Genomic DNA, 6756 nt, shown 5'->3' with positions numbered 1-6756 from the left:
TCCGCCCGCGCACCTCGCGCCGCCGCGCGCCGTCGTCGCCGGTGCCGCCCCTCTGCCCTGCCGTGCCTCGCCCCTCGCCAGAGCTGCCCGTCGCCCCTCGCGGGAGTTCGCGTTGCCGGAGTCCGTCATCGCTGGATCCGGCCGGGGTGGGATCAGATCCACCAACCCCGCCTACCAAACGCCTCCCCACACCCGGATCCCTCCGTCCCGCGTTGACTTTTTGCGGAGGTAATTTTGCCCAAGTCCCTGAGATTTGCAGCATTATCATGCCATGTTCATCGCATCACATTTCCATGCATGCTGCTCTGTTTCGTGCGTGTAATATGTCAAATTGTTCACCTTAATGAGTACTTCATTTCATTCCATTGCATCATGTTCATTTGAGTCATCTTGATGCCTGAATCATTGTTGCAAGAGTGCTATATGATGTTGTCTGCTGTCTGTTAACAGAACATGCTCATTTGTCATTTTTGCCATGTTTGATGTGTGCATCCTATGAGGTTGATGTCTACATGTGTTTTGAACTGTGCCATGCCATCTTTACAGTGGTGTATGCCATGTATTTTTGTGATCAACGTGGTGACTAGCAAAAGCATGCAAACTAGGCTTCATGATGCTGCTGATTTTAGTCCCTGTTCTGCTGTTATTTTGATGCCATGTAAACTTGATGCTACAGAGAGATCCATGCATATTTTGAGATACTTCAGTAAGGGTGTTTTGAACATATGGTTATGCTCTATCCATTCATGCCCCTGATTGCAATTATGGAGTAGTCTAGCATGTCATTTTCGTACTTTTGCTACAAAATATTTCTTGGCAGATTGTTTACATGTTATTCAATTTTGTCAAGGTTGTTGTAGTTGATCCTTGCATGCTATGAACTTGTTCTTGCCTTGGTTAGCTTCATAAACATGTCTTCTTGCTGATGCTATGCTTATCTTGTCATGCAATGACTTGTGGTGAGTGAATTGAGCTTGTTAAGTAGGGTACTTGCTGTTACTGTTTTGCTAGGCTGAATCTGTTATTTCGTGATGCTATGTAAACCTGCTGCTACAAATCATTCTATGCATAATCTGGAGATGTTCACTAAGGGTGTTTTGTTCTACATGTTATGTTCTATCCACGCATGCCCCTGGTTGCATTTATATCTTGTTGTAGATTGTTGTAATCATGCTCCAAAGTTGTTAAATAATGTTGATGTCAGCCTGTTAACATTAAGTTCAATGTTGCCATGATTGTTGTTAGTGTTCCATGCACCCTATGAACTTGCTCTTGCCATGCTTAGCTTCATAGACATTCCTTCTTACTGTTGGTTGCCTTTACATGCCATTTATTGCTCTGTGGTGAGTGGTACAAGCTCACCAACATGCCTACTTATCGTTGTTCCTGCCATGCCCTGGTTGCTGAATCTGTTAACGAAACTTGCTATGTTTACGTGGGTGCCATCATATCTTCTGATCCTTTTTGGCTCATGATCAGTAAAGGACTTTTGTTCTATGCATTTAGTAGATTCATGCCATGTATTTTTTTGCCATGATAAGTTCCTATAACATGTTGTTTGATAGCTCTAAACATTGCAACCTGATGTTATTTTCTGCAAAGTCTGAAACTGTTATTATTAGCAATCTTGCCATGTGTGTTTGAGCATGTTCTAGTGATTTCTGGAGATGGCTCAGTGTTCATGTTTTGTTATGCTTTACCTGTACATCATGTCCATGCCTTTTGTTCTCATGATGGGGTGCTGTAGCATGTTGTTTTGATGTTTGCAATATGCCTAGTTGCTGTTTTGGACAGATTATTGCTATAACTTGTATAGCGTGTGTGTGTTGAACCGTTGCTCCGTTTTGAGTGTGCTCTATATGAAACTTGCTTAGAATTGCATGTAGTTTCATATTATCATGTTGCATCCTTGTTTTGAGGTGTTTGCTTGATGTTTGGGTGCATTTTGCATCAATGCCATGTTTGACTTGTTTTGCTCATATCTTCTAGGCCGTAGCTCCGAATTAAATGAACTCTATATGTAACTTGACTAGAATCTCGTGTAGATCATCTTGGTGCATCTTAAATTTGTGTTTAACAACTTGAACATAAGGTTTATTCAGATCTGGACCAATTTCGAAACTTGCATATGAGGACTTACCGGAATTGTTATATATTGTTCCCGGCCTCATTTAAACTTGCCTTGATGTGTTGTTCTTGTTTGCATCATCTCTTGCCATGAGTAGCTTCATGTAGTTTTGTTTTGCATCATGCTTGGTTGTGCATCATGTCTTGTATACGTGTGGTGTGTTTACTATGTTGTGTGCTTCTTCTCGATAGTTCCCGTTTCGTTGCGATCGTGAGGATTCGTTCGTCTACGCTTGGTTCAGCTTCATCCGTTCGTCTTCTTCATGGACTCGTTCTTCTTCCTTGCGGGATTTCAGGCAAGATGACCGCTACCCTGGATCTCACTACTATCATTGCTATGCTAGTTGCTTCATTCTATCGCTATGCTGCGTTACCTATCTTTTGCTTATCAAGCCTCCCAAATTGCCATGAACCTCTAACCTTTGACACCCTTCCTAGCAAACCGTTGCTTGGCTATGTTACCGCTTTTGCTCAGCCCCTCTTATAGCGTTTCTAGTTGCAGGTGAAGTTGAAGATTGCTCCATGGTGGACAGGATTATGTTTGGGATATCACAATATCTCTTATTTAATTAATGCATCTATATACTTGGTAAAGGGTGGAAGACTCGGCCTTATGCCTGGTGTTTTGTTCCACTCTTGCCGCCCTAGTTTCCGTCATATCGGTGTTATGTTCCCGGATTTTGCGTTCCTTACGCGGTTGGGTGATTTATGGGACCCCCTTGACAGTTCGCTTTGAATAAAACTCCTCCAGCAAGGCCCAACCTTGGTTTTACCATTTGCCTCACCACCACATATACCTTTCCCTTGGGTCGTCCAACCCGAGGGTCATCTTTATTTTAGCCCCCCTGGGCCAGTGCTTGTCTAAGTGTTGGTCCGAACCGGGCAGACTGCGGGGCCACCTCGGGGCAACTCGAGGGCTGGTTTTACTCGTAGGCTGACCTATCCGGTGTTGCCCTGAGAACGAGATATGTGCAGCTCCTATCGGGATTGTCGGTGCATCGGGCGGCTTTGCTGGTCTTGTTTTACCATTGTCGAAATATCTTGTAAACCGGGATTCCAAGTCTGATCGGGTCTTCCTGGGAGAAGGTATATCCTTCGTTGATCGCGAGAGCTTATCATGGGCTAAGTTGGGACACCCCTGCAGGGTATAATCTTTCGAAAGCCGTGCCTGCAGTTATAGGCAGATGGGAATTTGTTAATGTCCGGTTGTAGATAACTTGACACCAGATCCGAATTAAAACACATCAACCGCGTGTGTAGCCATGATGGTCTCTTTTCGGCGGAGTCCGGGAAGTGAACACGGTTTTTGGGTTATGTTTGACGTAAGTAGGAGTTCAGGATCACTTCTTGATCATTGCTAGCTTCACGACCGTTCCATTTGCTCTCTTCTCGCTCTTATTTGCGTATGTTAGCCACCATATCATGCTTAGTCGCTGCTGCAACCTCACCACTTTACCCCTTCCTTTCCCTTTAAGCTTTGCTAGTCTTGATACCCATGGTAATGGGATTGCTGAGTCCTCGTGGCTCACAGATTACTACAACAACAGTTGCAGGTACAAGTTATGCGATGATCATGACGCGAGAGCGATGTTTGCTTGTTTTGGAGTTCTTCTTCTGCTTCCTCTTCGACCAGGGGATAGGTTCCAGGTCGGCAGCCTGGGCTAGCAGGGTGGATGTCGTTTGAGTTTCTGTTTGTGTTTCATCTGTAGTCGGATGGTGCTCTTATGTATTGTCATGTTGTATTCGTGTGGTAGTGTATGCCTTTTGTATGTATCCCCATCTATTTATGTAATGTTGATGTAATGATATCCACCTTGCAAAAGCGTTTCAATATGTGGTTCTATCCTTGGTGGGACCTTCGAGTCTCTTTAGGATAGTATCGCATATTGGGCGTGACACTTAGCTTGCCGGGGACACTGAGGAACGCCAACCCCAGCAAGGATCCACCACATACAACACAAGTCACTAATAGACGCGGTGTCGAGTCCTCAGGGGGTTGGGTGGCTGTATCGTAATGCATGGTAGTCACTTGAAGAGAAGATCATCCCTGTGTGACACCCGTCCAAACGCTTGTCACACAGACAGACCGAAGATAGCTGGAACTGCACGACAAGGCTTGCCGGGCAGCTCCCACGACGTGACACTAAGCAGTGCATTTAATGCATTTGTCCTAACTGCCAGAGTTAGGTATGATAGCACTGTTGGCTACCTAATCAGTAGATAATGACCAGTTTGCCATTGTGGTAACCTCTTAGCATATAAAAGGAGGGCTGCGGCAACCATAGAAAGGATTCGGATCCTTGTACACTCATACGCGCGTAGCTGCTCTCCCGGGGCAACCTTGCCGGTCTTGAGCGTTGCGTTTCCACCACGGTCCATCCATCAATCCACCAAAAGCAGGAGTAGGGTTTTATGCCTCGCGGTGGCCGGAACCTGGGTAAAACGACCGGTGTCACCCTTGTCGTGCTCCTCCTCGTCCTCCACTCTTTGTGCAGTGCATTTGTCCCCCTTGCCGAACCAAAAGGGGCTTATGGCCCCATAGATGGCCGTGTTGAACCACGGCATCTTTGGCGCACCAGGTAGGGGGAAGCGCCTGTGCGAACCCGAGGTTGTAAGTAGCGCGTCAATCTTCATCACCATCTCTTTCGTCGACAGCTTCGCCATCCATGGCGCCCAAGAAGAAGCCCGTCACAGTAGCTGAAGGAAATATGCCCTAGAGGCAATAATAAAGTTATTATTTATTTCCTCATATCATGATAAATGTTTATTATTCATGCTAGAATTGTATTAACCGGAAACATGATACATGTGTGAATACATAGACAAACTTAATGTCACTAGTATGCCTCTACTTGACTAGCTCATTAATCAAAGATGGTTATGTTTCCTAACCATAGACATGTGTTGTCATTTGATTAACGGGATCACATCATTAGGAGAATGATGTGATTGACCTGACCCATTCCGTTAGCTTAGCGTTTGATCGTTTAGTATGTTGCTATTGCTTTCTTCATGACTTATACAAAGTTCCTACAACTATGAGATTATGCAACTCCCGTTTACCAGAGGAACACTTTGTGTGCTACCAAACGTCACAACATAACTGGATGATTATAAAGGAGCTTTACAGGTGTCTCCAATGGTACATGTTGAGTTGGCGTATTTGAGATTAGGTTTTGTCACTTCGATTGTCGGAGAGGTATCTCTGGGCCCTCTCGGTAATGCACATGACTATAAGCCTTGCAAGCAATGTGGCCAATGAGTTGGTTACGGAATGATGCATTACGTAACGAGTAAAGAGACTTGCCGGTAACGAGATTGAGCTAGGTATTGGATACCGACGATGGAATCTCGGGCAAGTAACATACCGATGACAAAGGGAACACCGTATGTTGTTATGCGGTTTGACCGATAAAGATCTTCGTAGAATATGTAGGAGCCAATATGAGCATCCAGGTTCCGCTATTAGTTATTGACCAGAAATAGTTCTAGGTCATGTCTACATAGTTCTCGAACCCGTAGGGTCCGCACGCTTAACGTTACGATGACAGTTTTATTATGATTTTATAAGTTTTGATGTACCGAAGGTTGTTCGGAGTCCCGGATGTGATCACGGACATGACGAGGAGTCTCAAAATGGTCGAGACATAAAGATTGATATATTGGAAGCCTATATTTGGATATCGGAATCGTTCCGGGTGAAATCGGGATTTTACCGGAGTACCGGGGGGTTACCGGAACCCCCCCGGGGGGTTATTGGGCTTACATGGGCCCTAAGGGAGAAGAGGAGGGCTGGCCAGGGCTGGACGCGCGCCCCCTCCCCCTAGTCCGAATAGGACAAGGAAGGGGGGGGGGCTTTCGTCTTTCCCCCTCCCCCTTCCTTCTCCAACAAGGCAAGAGGGGGGGAGTCCTACTCCCGATGGGAGTAGGACTCCTCCAGGCGCACCCCTAGGGCCGGCCGCACCTCCCCCTCCCTCCTTTATATACGGGGGTAGGGGGGCACCTTGTCACGCCCAATATACGACCCTATCAAAAAGGAACTCGAAGGTCCCACCAAGGATAGACCCGCATATTGAAACACTTTTGCAAGGTGGATATCATTACATCAACATTACATAATAGATGGGGATACATACAATAGGCATACAATGCCACTCGAATACAACATCACAATACATAAGAACAACATCCGACTACGGATGAAACATAAACAGAAACTCAAATGACATCCACCCTGCTAGCCCAGGCTGCCGACCTGGAACCTATCCCCTGATCGAAGAAGAAGCAGAAGAAGAACTCAACGCAAGCAAGCATCGCTCTCGCGTCATGATCATCGCATAAACCTGTACCTGCAACTGTTGTTGCAGTAATCTGTGAGCCACGAGGACTCAGCAATCCCATTACCATGGGTATCAAGACTAGCAAAGCTTAAAGGGAAAGGAAGGGGTAAAGTGGTGAGGCTGCAGTAGCGACTAAGCATATATGGTGGCTAACATACGCAAATAAGAGCGAGAAGAGAGCAAACGGAACGGTCGTCAACTAGCAATGATCAAGAAGTGATCCTGAACTCCTACTTACATCAAACATAACCCAGAAACCGTGTTCAATTCCCGGACTCCGCCGAAAATA

The sequence above is a fragment of the Triticum dicoccoides genome, chromosome 7B (genome assembly GCF_002162155.2).
Source record: "Triticum dicoccoides isolate Atlit2015 ecotype Zavitan chromosome 7B, WEW_v2.0, whole genome shotgun sequence".
NCBI classification, from domain to species: Eukaryota; Viridiplantae; Streptophyta; class Magnoliopsida; order Poales; family Poaceae; genus Triticum; species Triticum dicoccoides.
This window is presented reverse-complemented; position numbering follows the sequence as displayed.